This window comes from Ochotona curzoniae, unplaced genomic scaffold, assembly GCF_017591425.1.
Source record: "Ochotona curzoniae isolate NIBS_2020 unplaced genomic scaffold, NIBS_Ocur_1.0 contig_3332, whole genome shotgun sequence".
In the NCBI taxonomy this organism is placed as follows: domain Eukaryota; kingdom Metazoa; phylum Chordata; class Mammalia; order Lagomorpha; family Ochotonidae; genus Ochotona; species Ochotona curzoniae.
In genome coordinates this window covers 7937711-7951726 of record NW_024465816.1, presented here as the reverse complement: position 1 = coordinate 7951726, position 14016 = coordinate 7937711, and positions in this window count along the sequence as shown.

The following is a 14016-nucleotide window of genomic DNA, read 5'->3' as shown; positions in this document are numbered from 1 at the left end:
AGGAGCCCAGTCTGTGTTTCTTGTTGCAGAATGATCATACTCCCTGCAGGTTGGACATGTCTGTGTGCACACAGACTCAGACCCCTACCCAGGAGGCAGAGACGGTCCCTTTGAAGTCACTCTCCTTTATCTGTTGCTTTGCTTTGTTCTTAAGATGTCCATTTGAAAGGCAGATTTTCAGGGAAAGAGACAATAAAGAAGGAAAGGCTTCCATCTGCTGGTTCACTCCCCAAATGGTTGCAATGGCCCCAGCTGAGCTATGCAAAGCTAGGAGGCAGGAACTTCTTTCGGGTCTCCCACATGGGTGCAGGGTCCCAAGTACTTGGACCATCCTCCATTGTTTTCCCAAGCCATAGGCAAGGAGCTGGATCAGAAATAGAGCAGTCGAGACAAGAATCGGTGTCCAGAGAGATGTTGATGCTGGCAGGTGGGGGGGTTAGCCTGTTGAGCCATAGCATTGGCCCCTGAAGTCACTCTCACATCATGTTATCTTGAAAAATAAGACTGAAAACTCCTGCAGAATCCCTGATGTTTCCTCCTCAGAGGACACGCCCTGCTTTCCCAAGCACAGGTACTGCTGCAGTGGCCCTGGTGATGCTGGGGCCGAGCGCCAGGCATCTCAGCAGAGCCCAACTGGTCCCTGGTGGATTTAAGATCATCTGGATTTTTTGAGGAGGTTGGCTTGGTCCTTACTTCCTGTGCTTTTATACACAAAGGAGTTCTGGTGGCTCACGTCGGGAGGTGGGAGCTGGCAGAAGGGTTCACGGACACTGCGGAAGCCTCTAAGGAAGGCGAGCAGAATGCTGGCATCCTGCCTCCTAACGTTCCTTACATAGAATCCTACCTCCACACCTTACAGCACTTCCAATCATTCTTTCCCAAACAGAAAAGGGCCAGGAAAGTCACAGGCTGGGTCTCCCTTACGCAAGACGTCCAGGTGCACAAGCGTTGGGAATCTCAGGCTGTGAAATATTTGCACACACACAATATGCTGTCCTGGAGCCGGGATCCATGTCTAAACACATGTCATTTTTGTCTCATGTGCAGCTTTCCACAGCCTGACAGCAACCACACACCACGACCTTCCTGCTGGACAACATGGAGGTCACGTGTGCAAGGTTCAACTTGTGGCATCATGCCTATATTCAAAGACATTAGAGGGCCTGGCCTAATGGCTAAATCCTCGTCTTGCATCTATCGGGATTCCATGTGAGTACCGGTTCATGTTCTGACTGCTCCAATTCCTATCCAGCTCCCTGCTTATGACCTGGGAAAGCAGTAGAGGATGGCCCAAAATCTTGAGACCCTGCATCCATGTGGGCGACCCAGAAGAACCTCCTGGCTTCAGATCAGCTCAGCTCTGGCCATTGCAGTCACTTAGGGAGTGAACCAGCAGATGGAAGATCTTTCTGTTTTTCCGTCTCTCCATAAATCTGCCTTTCTAATAAAAAATAAATAAATAAATCTTAAAAAGAAAACAGACATCAGCGTTTTGAGCATTTTCGAGTTCAGAGTTTTCAGGTTAGGCATGCTCAACCCTTATAGGATTTTGAAAATCCCCATTCTTACCCATTCAAGTTCACAAGCCTTGGCCAGGATGGGGTAAGGTGAGGCGTTCTGCCTCGCCCCTCTAGACTTAGAGAATAAATCTGAGCTGGAAAAGACCTCATGGAACATTAGAATGGATGAATAAAAATGCCAGTATGCACTGTGAAGAAACTGAGACCCAGAGAAAGGCAGCACCGACCAGGGGTCCTCATGGGACCTTGGTTAGTTCCCACAGGAGTGGGTTGTTACCAAAGCAGCGAGCCTGGTGCCTGGATCTCTCTGGGCTCCTGGTCCACCTCATGATCCCTTCTGCCCGCCACCAGCCGCCTTTTCCACTCCTCCCAGGCATCGTGACACAGCCAAGGCGGAGTTTCACAATGTCAGCTGACCACTTGCCAACTCCAAACTGCGAGCTCCCTAAGCCACCCTAGTGTTTGCATATCTTTGTTGGTGAGAGGCGTTTCTTGTAGGCAACACACAAGTCCTGCTTTTTGATCCATTCTGTTAAGCTATGTCTTTCGATTGATGAGTTTAAGCCATTCGTGTTCAGGGCTGATGATTCAGTCCTGCATAAATCTCTTTACTTTAAGTACCCAGGGTCGGGTCTTTTGTTACAGCAACAGAAATGAGCTGAGACAAGCCCTTGCTCTAGTATTAAGCCACGTACAGCCTGTGAAAACTAGAGGAAGTACAGCCAGTGTGTGTGTATGTGTATGTTTGTGTGTGTGTGTGCCAAAAAAACGCCCCACCCACTGGGAGAACTCAGGGAGGTGCTTGCCTCCACTTTCTATCACAGATCCCATACCCAGATCCTTCCACCAGCTCCAGAGAGAGGCCCCAGGGAGCAGGACCTGCCCTAAGGAAGCAAGGCAGCAGCAGGAGATTCCCATCGGCCCACCCACTGTCCAGCTGATTCACTCTGACTTCCTCCGCCTGTTGAGAAGACTCGGGTGGGCGGCTATTCATCAACCAAAGCTAACTCTGCCTCCCACCTCGAGAGAAAACAGGGCTAGCAAGAGGCGATCATTAAGAAGCAGTAAATAAAAAGAGGTCCAGCATGGACCCAATGCAAGCTATTACGCTAAGGAGGACAAGGCTCTCCAGCCCAGTTATTCATGGCAAGGAGATAAAGTCTTTGGAAAGCAGAAACACTCCGACAGACCTCAAGGGGATGAAATAAAGGCCAGCAAATTACATGTGAGCTTGCAACGTGATACAGCCAAAGCCACCGCACGGATCGCGATTATTCTGCATCGCATAGTTGAGGTGACAAGTCATGGACTGAGAAAGCCAGAGAATTCCCCCCCTTGCCACCACCACAAGCCCCCAGAGATGCAGACCAGGGCCCTCAGACAGGGGAAGGACTCAGACGAGAAGGTGACCACAGAGCGCCAGAGCTGGGAGGACGAGGTCCAAAGCTGGTGCCGGCCACAAGGGAGAGAGTTCCTGCTTGCTCAGCTGGGGCCTGACACGGGCGGGCACAGAGGCCTGCTGAGAGGGGCTGGCAGCTGATCGCAGTCTCTCTGTGGGTATAGGGGGCTGGGACAAGACACAGAGAGCTCGGCAAACTTCAGGGAGTCTTCAGGGTACCCTGGGGAGGCAGGGCAGCCTTGCAAAACCGGAGGGGATCTTCAAGGAAGGACAGTTCCAATCCGCCCCAACGAGTCTTTGGCATGCACGGTGGGAAGGAAACTGCCAGTCCTGTGTCCGTGGTCTGCACACGGGCTTCTCATCTATGACGGAACAAAGAAAAGCAGCGCCTACTCCCAGGGTGCTCGGGAGGCTTGTCTCTGGAAAACTCTTGCGGCCCTCTGGGGCACGGAGCAGTCAGCCCTACGCGTCTGTGGGTTCCACATGCTTGTGCCCAGCAGCCACAGGTGGAAAATCATATAGAAAACGTGCCATGATTGTATGAAACCTAGACGCCTTGCCGTGTTCCCTATGCCATAGAGCGCCACAGCTGTTCCCTGAGTGTGCCCCCTGCGGCAGGTGTTGTACGCCACCCAGGACCACACCCAGGGACGACGGAGGATGTAGGCAGGTCCTGGGCAAACACAGCACCGCGTTAAACAAGGGATTAGAGCCCCGGGGACTGTAGTATCCATCGGGGGTCCTGGGACCACCCCCTTGCATGTTCTGAGTGGTTGTCCTCACTAATCAGGAGGGACTCAGAGATCGTGAAGAAATTCAGTGTGAATGGGGAGGACCAGGTGACAGGAAGCTGTGCAGCTGGGCTGGGACTGACACCAAGGACCAAGCCCGCCAGGGACGTGGGGAGCCACAAGGTGATCTGAGAAATGGGCTTCTCCATCTTATTATTTCACCAACTTTGAAACGTGTGACAGTTTTTCATTGCCTTTGCAATGCTGCTTGAACTCTAGAATACACAAAACTCAAAACACTTTGCTGTTTTTAATATTGCATAATTAAGAGCTGTAGGAAGCCACTGCTTTAACATGCATTTACTTGTGGCCAAAAAAATCCAGTGTTGGAGTTAAGGGTTTGACTCCCCAAATATCCAGCGGCAGGGCAGGGACAAAAGACGAGTTCAGCAAAAACAGGTTCCCAGAATGGTAAGGTGAGTCACGGGAACCAAGCCTGTGCAACTGCTCACCTGAGAGCTCCAGCTGGGGCGGGGGTGGGGGGCTTCCTCTTGGCCTGGGGTGACACAACAAGGACACCTCAGGGAGGCCACCCAGAGGACACCCGGGGCCAGAGGTGCTCTGTGGCTAAGCCATGACCAATGTCAGCCAATCTGTTTAGTTAAGCAAGAAGTCACCAGCTTTTTCTCCCCGCCCCCAAGATTTTTGTTTGTGATAAAATAGTTTGCCAACTTGGAGTTGGCATTGTGCACAGTGGGTAAAACTTCCCCCTGCAACACTGGCCTGCGATGTGGGCCTCAGCTCATGTCCCAGCTGCCCCACTCCTATCCAGGTCCCTGCTAACCCACCTGGGAAAGCAGCGGTGGACAGCCCAAGTGCTTGGGGTCCCTGACACCTGTGTGGGAGACCCAAGACCAGCTGCTGCTTCCTGGCCATTGCGGCCATCTGGGGGGTGAAACACCAACTTTCTGTAGCACCGACTTTCAAAGAAACAAATAAGGCTTGTAAACAGAACTTACCATCTTAACCGTTATCAAATTCAGTGTCACTGAATGCATGCCCAGTGTTATCAGTTGCATTTCCAAAGTTATGCAGCCCTTGTCTATCTCCAGGAGCCTATATTCCATAGGTAGCAACTCAGATTTTTAAGTTAGTGGATAATATATTCACCCATGCTTCTTTAAAAAAATTATTTATTTTTATTGGAAAATCAGATATACAGAGAGGAGAGACAGAGAGGAAGATCTGTCTGCTAGTTCACTCCCCAAGTGACCACAATGGCCAGATCTGAGCCGATCCAAAGCCAGGAGCCAGGAGTGTCTTCCAGGTCTCCCACACAGGTTCAAGGTCCCAGGGTATTGGACCATCCTCGACTGTTTTCCCAGGCCACAGGCAAGGAGCTGGATGTGGGAGTAGGGCTGCCAGGATTAGAACTGGAGCCCATATAGGATCCCAGCGCATTCAAGGCAAGGACTTCAGCTGCTAGGCTACTGTGCTGGGCCCCACCCATGCTTTTTAAAGGTATCAGGAGTTCGGGCGTCTCAGAGGATCGGTTCCAGAATTCCCACACATCCTGAAGGCTGCAGGCAGGCGTGGATTCTGCCAGACAGCCTGCGCCCTTGGGCCCCAGAAACCTCATCTCTTCTGCCACACAGCTGGTGGAGGAGGTGGGACGGGCTTCAAAGGGGAGGAAGTGCCAAGCCCTCGGCCTTGACCATGCACATCAGCTTCACTTCCAGAGTGTCCTGCAGCCCAGCTAATAACCCCGGGCTTCTGGTTGACCTGACCGCAGCATTTGGGGGATAGGGAGTAGTCTTTGTGGACTTCCTGCTGAGAGATGAAAGGGCCCGCAGCCACAGTAACCTCTTCTTGCCAGCAGAGCCCTTGAGGCCGAAGCACAGTTCCTCAATCACAGGTTTCCCTGCAGCCATGGACAGCCGCCTCACTTCTGTCCCTCAAGGGCCCATGATGGCAGTGTCAGGAGGAAGAACCAGATGCTCACTGCACCTTCTCACCTGGGGCTGGTTCAGCAAACCAACTCCTCCCAAAGCACTCAGAGCACTCCATCCCACTCCCTGGGGACAAGGCCATGCTCTGGCCCACGTCCCGAGGGGAAGTCCAACCAGCAGCACACCGTATTGGGCGGTGTTTGCGACGACAGACAGTGAACTGTTGTGAACCCTGGAGGCCGGCACTGTGTACAGTGGGTTATGCCGCTACCTGAGACACCAGCTCCCATCCTGGGATAGAAGTTCAAGTCCCAGCTACTCTGCTCTCAAATAGCTTCCTGCTGATGTACCTGGGAAGATGGAGAGGATGTTTCAAGACTTAGCATCCTTGCAACTCTCACAGGAGACCTCGATGAAGTTCAAGGCTCCTGGCTTTAGCCCAGCTGTTGTGCCTGTAAGTAGCTGTGTAGTAAATCTGCAGAGGAAAGAATTCTGATCAGGCTCAGAGCAAAAGCAGCTATCCCCACAGGCCCATGACAGCTCCAGTCCAAAGCCTGCTAAGTGCTCCGAGTAATTAATAAAAAGCAGGTCCCTGTCCCACCAGGGCCAGCCTGATGGTGGCTGAGTTCCCTCGGATTCTTCCAGTACTAATTTCCACACAGGCTCCAGGAAATCTATAAGTTACTTTGTCATGGGATACTGCAGAATTTGTTTTTTAAAAGGATTTATTTGATTTTTATTAGAAAGGCAGATTTACAAACAGAAGGAGAGACACAGAGAAAGATCTTCTCTCTGCTGACTCATGCCTCCAATGCCTGCAACTGCTGGAGCCAAAGGCAGGAGCTATGGGGGTTTCTTCTGGGTCTGCTGCATGCGTGCAAGGTCCCAAGGCTATAAGCCATCCTCCGCTCCTTTCCCAGGTCATCAGCAGGGAGTTGAATGGAAAGTAGAGTAGCCAGGACATGAACCTGCACCCATCTGGAGTCCCTTGCTTTTGAGGGGAGTTTTGACCAATTGAATCATAACACCAGGCCCGCTGGGGAATTTTCAGACCTCTAAAAAGACTAAGGTTATGGCCAGCATTGCAGCATATCGGGTTAATCTGCTACTTGCATGGGTGGCATCCTATACTGGAGCACCCAATGTGGTGCTTCCAGTCCAGCTCCTACTACTGGACCTGCGAAAGCAGCGAACGATGACCCGAGTCACTGGCCCCTGGCACCCGTTTAGGAGATCAGGAAGGACTTACTGGCCCAGATCTAGCTATCGTGGGCATGCAGGGAGTAAACCAACAGAAGAAATAGCTTTACTATATCTATGTCTATTTCTCTATGTCTCTCCTCCCTCACCTCTCCTCTCTTTGTTACTCTATTTGAAATAAATAAATAGTAAAGAAAAGAAAGAAGAGGGCAGGGCCCAGTGTGGTAGCCTAACAGCTAAAGTCCTCACCTTGAAGCCGATGCCACATGGGCACCGGTTCTAATCCCAGTAGCCCCACTTCCCATCCAGCTCCCTGCTTGTGGCCTGGGAAAGCAGTGGAGGACGGTCCAAAGCCTTGGGACCCTGCACCCGCGTGGGAGATCTGGAAGAGGCTCTGGTCTCCTGGCTTCGGATTGGCTCAGCTCCGACCATTGCAGCCACTTAGGGAGTGAATCAACAGACAGAACATCTTCCTCTCTGTCTCTCCTCTCTGTATATCTGACTTTCCAATAAAAATAAATAAATCTGAAAACAAAGAGCAAAAAAGAAAGGAAGAGAAATGAAAAAGACTGGGTTCAGTACTGTGTTTCAGCTGGCTCATGTTCCACCTCCAAGTGCTGGGATCCTATATGGGCAGTGGTTCGTGTCCCCGCTGTTCTACTTCCCAGCTAGTTCCCTGCTTATGGCCTGTGTGGGAGACCTGGAAGAAGCTCCTGGCTCCTAGCTTCAGATTGGCTCAGTTCCAGCCATTACAGCTATTTGCGGTCAGCTTTCTCTGTATTTCCTTCTCTCTGTAAATCTGCCTTCCAAATAAAACAAATACTAATTTTTTTAATGGAACAGAACAGAAAGACTGCAAACGGCAGGACAGCTTGACAGCCTCAATGGAGGAATGGACACAGTTAAAAACAGCATCCTTCAGAGGGGTGGGAAACGCTGCCCTTGATCTCATCAGCCCAGCTTCCCTGTCCCCACACTGCCACCAACCATCAAGGACGAACTGTTGCAGGTCGTGCCATAGGCCACTTGAAAGAGAATGGTTTGCTGTGCCCGCAAGAATTTCGAGTCTGAATGTCTAAGGGCTTTTGATAAATGACCTCACAGCTCCTGCGGAGTGCCTCGTCTCCCTCTCCTGGGTATGAGCCAGGACGCCTGGGTCGTTGAGGCTGAGAGCACAGCCCATGCGTTCACCAGCCCTGCCCCAAGTCTGCCGTGCCTATGGCCAGAGAGCCAAGCACTCTGGGGGATGGCAGAGGACAGAAGGGCTACTCGCTGCACCACGCAATGAGCGCGTGCGGAGCAGGGACTCCGAGCCTGCTGTACGCATGCACGGGGCCCGGCAGCCGCTCCCTGAAGGTCTGTCATACCTGGTACCCGACGCGCTGGGAGGTGGTGAGAAGCAGACAGGTGTATTGTACAGGAAATAGTGAGCCCACATTGCGGCTAACAGACTCTGGCAGTTTTCAGGACGTTCTACTTTAAGTCCAAACTCTAGGCATGATTGACTTGGTCACCCAATGGTCCCACTTCAGGCCCCTCAAACACCTGTCTGTTTTTCACTGGTTTCTAGAACTGTGCCTTCTCCCTGTCTCCCAGTATTCTCCATCCTCCCTGCAGGGTCCAAAACGCAGCCAGGAGCTGGCTGTAGGGAAGGTGCAGCCCCTCTGCAGCAGCCCACATCTGGCCCAGGAGCCTTGGTGGTGCTGGGCGACTCGCTCAGCCCTTCCACCTCACCAGCACCTGAGTCCCTCTCCCCTTAACTTCAATCAAACCTCCCAGTCCTCTGGTCAGTGCCCTAGACTTTCAGCTGCAAGGGAGGAGAGGCTTCCGACTTTGGCCATTAAGATGCAGCTCTCTGCCATCACGTCTCTGCATGGGCACCTCGGGTGGCCAGGTCTGTGGTGTGGAGCCACAGGTGTGAGGTTGAGTCCTCTGGTTTTCATTTTGAACTTTCTATCCAGCAAACAACTTCAGGCCAAATGCAGCAAATGGTGAGTGACACAGACTGGGAGGTGCCCAGGTAGCCATCCTTGCTGGGTCTGCTCACCAGGTGCTCCTTCTGGTGCCCAGGTGCCCGGGTACCTGTCCCTGCAAATAGTGTGCTCCTCCTGAGTAATCATTAACCTATTTTCCAAAGCAACTACACCATTTTGCATCTCCACTAGTAATGTACCAAGGTTCCAGATTCTTTATGTTTTCAATGCATGTTGCTGTCTCTGTGATTGTGTCGGACTGGGTAGGAAGTGGTATCTCATGAGGTTTTGACCTGCATTTGCCTGAGCAATGATTGCAAGTGTCTTTTCCTCTGCTAAATGCCTACTTGTATGCCATCTACGAAGAAATCTCTATTCCTATGCTATGCTTATCTGTAAACTGGTTTATATCATTTTATGATGGAGTTACAAAAGTTCTCTATATATCTAGATATGGGTTTCCTACCAGAAAAATTATATTAAATTATATTTATATGTATCTCCTTCCTATGTTTGCATTGCCTTTTCGCTTTCTTGATGCCACAACTGGCAGCACCACTTAAAGGTCTGATAATCTCCTAAAGTTAAATATATCTAGTTCTCGAATTTCTGTGCTTTTGATGTCCTTTTATCTAAGGAAATCTTATCTAATCCAACACCTGAAAATGTAGAGCTGTGTTTTCTTCTAAAAATGTTTTCTTCTAAAAGTGTTGCAGTCTTTGGAGTAAATTTTTTGTAGATATTGTGACAGAGAACCATCTCATGTTTTATGGTGAGGATGCTCAGCTACTCCAAGATCACTTGCTGAAAGACTATTATTCCCCTCTTTGAATTGTCTCATGACGGTTGACCATAAGCACGAAGCTTTATTTCTGACTTTAAATTGTATAGCATTCACCCTTATGTCAGTACTACACTGTTTTGATTCCTGTGGCTTTGTAGTATGTTTTGAAAGTGCAAAGTATGAGTTAGCAAACACTGTTGTTCTTGAGGGAAAAAAAAAAAGAGTTCCTTGTGGTTCTGTAGGAAAGATTTCTGTGACATGCAGGACTCCAGTAGCGGCCAGTTTTGACTGGTAGCCTCCCATCAGCCTACCCAAACTTTCTCAGAGCTGTGCTGGTCTTGGGCACTCATCAGAGTTCAAGATTCCCTCTCCTACTTCTGTTCCCTTGGGTATCTTCACAGAAATGTCTAGCAATAAATCCCACATCTAATCCTGTCTCTTCTCAAATGACTGCCATGGTTTGCTAAGCTTGCATTTTCTAAACCACATCCCAAACTGTTTTGATATACTCAGAGCTGTATCTAACCTCTGGAAAACACTGTGTTTAGGGCCTGATTGTTTGATGGCTTGATTGGTTAATCCTCCCCTTGCAAGTGCCAGGATCCTATATGGGCACCAATTCTTGTGGCCTGAGAAAACAGTGATGGATAACCCAAAGCCTTGGGACCCTGCACCTGTGTGGGAGACCTGGAAGAGAATCCTGGTTCCTGGCTCCTGGTTCCTGGCTTCGGATCGGCTCAGCTCTGACAGCTGCAGGAGTGAACCAGCAGAAAGATCTTCCTCTCTGTTTCTCCTCTCTGTAAATCTGCCTTTCCAGTAAAAATAAATAAATCTGGACTCCTCAGCACCTGTTAGTTTCCTGGCATGTTCTTTATTTTTTTTCCTCTTGCTATTGGTAGCACTCAGCACCGTACTCAAGAAATGAGCAGGAATTGAGCCAGTGTCTGTATTGAGAGTCTACACATGGAGAGGCGCCAACCAGTCCAGCACCCAAGCCATAGCTGACCCCTGTGGCCCTGTGTTCATCTTCTCAGTGGCTCCCAGGGTGTCCCACCAAGGGTTTGAGTTGACTACTGGGTTGTGTTTTACTTGAGTTTTTTGCTGCTCTTACATAAGGAGAACAATTAAAGCCATGGCCTTTGGCTTTTCATCAGCTCCAAGAGCTTGCTAAGTGGTCTGATGTTTGATGACCGAACCAATGAACTGCGGGCCACCAGAAACAAGAGTTGTGCTCCGGTCCTTGAAGATGTGCTCAGTGCACTGTGCTGTCATGCTTGTGATTCCTCACCCTGAAGCACACGGGCAGCGGTGTCATCCGTCATGCGTGGTGCTGGCGCCTTGTATTAATATCCCAAATTTGCAGCCTAATAATGAAAGGGGCTTTGAGAATGCACAGCTTGCCAATAAAGAGCCATCTGTGGTACAGGGGCTGGCTTATTTAATCAGCAGTCTGCAAACAGTGAGCGTGCTATTAGAAACATAATGTGCCGCCTTTTATTTGCACTTCTTGTCTTGCAACTCCCTCAGCCGTCCTCTCAATCTGTGCACACTGACATTCCCTGAACTGAGATGCACAATTTAACCCAGGTCCCGAAGGTGCATGGCTCAGGAGCTTGCACTAATGAAACCACAACTGACCACAGGAAAACGTGAGTGTGAGTGAGAGAGAGCCTCCTTCAGGGTCATTGCTCCCCGCCCCCAACTGGGCTGGTCCTGCTCCTTGGGGCTGAGCATGTAGTCATGTGGCACTCTTGCTGGATTCCGTCTCTGATCCAGGTGCCTCCAAGCTCTGGTTAAAGCCACCCACAGGGCCAGGCAGCTCATGCGCAACATGCCAGGCTGGTGGGCCATGCCCTTCTCCTCTCAGTATTTCTCCTGTTGGCCTGTGACCAGAACAGCAAGCCCTTCTCCCCTTCCACACCCACTTTCATTACATTCAGATCTTCAGAACCGGCTGGCCACATGTTTAGGCAGGAGTTTTCAGTGTTTCATCTTCTCAGTGTAAAGCTACTTTATGTTTCTTGCTCGCAGCTCCCAGCCTCCACTCCCATATGATTGGTGAGAAAGATTAAAAATAATTCCTTCAGAACATTCACTGTGTGTGTTTCCTTGGGCTTCCCGCTGTGTGGTTCAATGTTGGTAATTTAGCATTGGTTTGTGTTAGGGCCAGAGGGCTGTGCACTGAGATAGATATCAACAACAGAAACAGGCCAGACGCACAGCTTACTGCCAACCTACAGCCATGCTCAGGGTTCCCTCCCTGAAGCTGGTCCGAGCTTGTCTTCTCTGATGTTTCTTTGATTTCATCAATGTAAATTCCAAAATGCACACTTTATTTCCTCATGAGTCGTATTCGTGTGTTTCAAAGAAACCCATCAATAGTGTGCATGTGTGTGTACATGCAGAAAATTACTACAAGGAATTGGGTTGGCTCATATAATGACAGAAGCTGAGAAGTCCTGCTGAGGAAAGCTGATGGATGGATGGATTCCAGCTTGAGTCCAAAGCCTGGAGAACCAGGAATCCCAGTGTTGGTGCAAAAGAGGACCAATGAGCTTCTTCCTTCTCCTGCTCTCCTTCTATTCCACCTTCACCTGTGGGATGAGGGAAGAGACGCACCCACACCACGGATGGCTCTCTGCTTTACTGAGTCCACCGTTCAAGTGCACGGGCTCTGAGATTTCCCCTTTCCCAAGTCCTCTCCTCCTACTACTCATTTCCCCTCTAGTATTCAATGGGTAGTCCTTCATGAACAGTCATTAGACAGTCCATCATTCCACTACCGAAGTGCTTCCCAACATGGTAGGCATGGACAATGTCAGAGAGGATGGGCTAACTCTTGCCTGTCCCTGCCACTGACCGTTCTGAGGTGCTGGGCCACCATGTCGTCTGCCCCACTCATCCTACCGTCACTGCATGGAGGAGAGAACGGTAGAGCATTCTGCATAAGCTAAAACACGCTAAATGAATCTGAAGCCCTGTGATAATTAATGGTGTCTCAATTGCTTTTGCCAAACCAGGCTAAACCTTGGGAGAAGCCTTTTTTTTTCCCCCAAACATTTATTTATTTAATTCAAAATTTAGAGTTACAGAGAGAAATCTTCTCCCTTCTATGGTCTTCAATAGCCAAGGCTCAGCCAGGCTGAATCCAGGAACCAGGAGCCAGGAACATCATCCTGGTCCCACACGGGTAGCAGGAGACCAAGCATTTGGCTCGTCTTCTGCTTCTTTCCCCAGGCCATGAGCAGGGACCTGGAGTGGAACAGCTGATTTTACCAGCTAAAGCACAACATGAGCCCTATACCTGTCTACCTCTCAAAATGTTTTTCCTGGGCCCAGCGCAGTAGTCTGGTGGCTAAAGTCCTCACCTTGAAAGCGCCAAGATCCCATACCGGCGCCAGTTCTGACCCAGCGGCCCTACTTCCCATTCAGCTCCCTGCCTGTAACCTGGGACAGCCCAAGGCCTTGGGACCTGCACCCACTTGGGAGACCCAGATCTTCCTCTCCATCTCTCCTCCTCTCTGTGTATTTGACTTTCCAACAAAATAAGTCTTTAAAAAAAAGTTTCTCCTTGTTCTTATCTTTTGATAGTAATAACTGCATTCTCAGATTATCATAGAGAAGGGGCAGGTGAGAAGTTTCACAATTTTCCTTAATCTACATTGCAACATAAGTGAAATTTGTCCACCTTATATGAATTAAAAAATTATCATAATATTCGTTCCATTACAGGTAAGGGTGTTAGCTGCTGGCCGAACACTCGTAGGAGTTACCTGTTAGTGTTCGTAAGGTCCGTGGGCTCCGCAGAGTGGCACTGGGCAGGGATGGTTTGCGAGCGCTGGCGCAGGTGCACATCCATCTCTTGCGGCTGCAGGCTTGTGAATGTGCACAGAGGACCATCAGAATTTCTGCGGCATTTGCTAAATGTGTTTGACACCAGGACCCTCTGAGCAGCACTAAGTCAAGTTTCTGAGACGCACTCTGCTGAGCCCATTTGGAATACGCTAGCTTAGATTTTTAACTAGATTTGGGTTTAAAACTCCAAAAACAAGTGGTGTGTTAAGGTGGGGATTTCTTTTCACTGTTCTTTGGTTTGGAATTCAGGATTCTCCTTTGATTAAAAAAAAGTGTGGTAGAATGCACATATTATGGCTACAAGTTAGTCATGGTAACTGTCCTGAGTGTGGTTCAAGGCACGAAGGCCGTGTCACCATTGAGGAGCCCCTTTAGACTATTCACGCGTGTTGTTCTCATCAGCTGAGGAACATCTGCTTAAATGTGCTTACTTACCTGGGCCAGCTGCTGGCCAGGGAACCCTGTGCTAGACAGAGATGTATTCCTGGTTACTGGCTTTGTACCAGTGTGAGGGGTCCAGCTAACAGACAATTAGGACTCTGTCAGCATGAGACAAGGGGTAGAGGCCCTGTTGACATGGTGCTAGCCTCCTCTGCAGTCACATT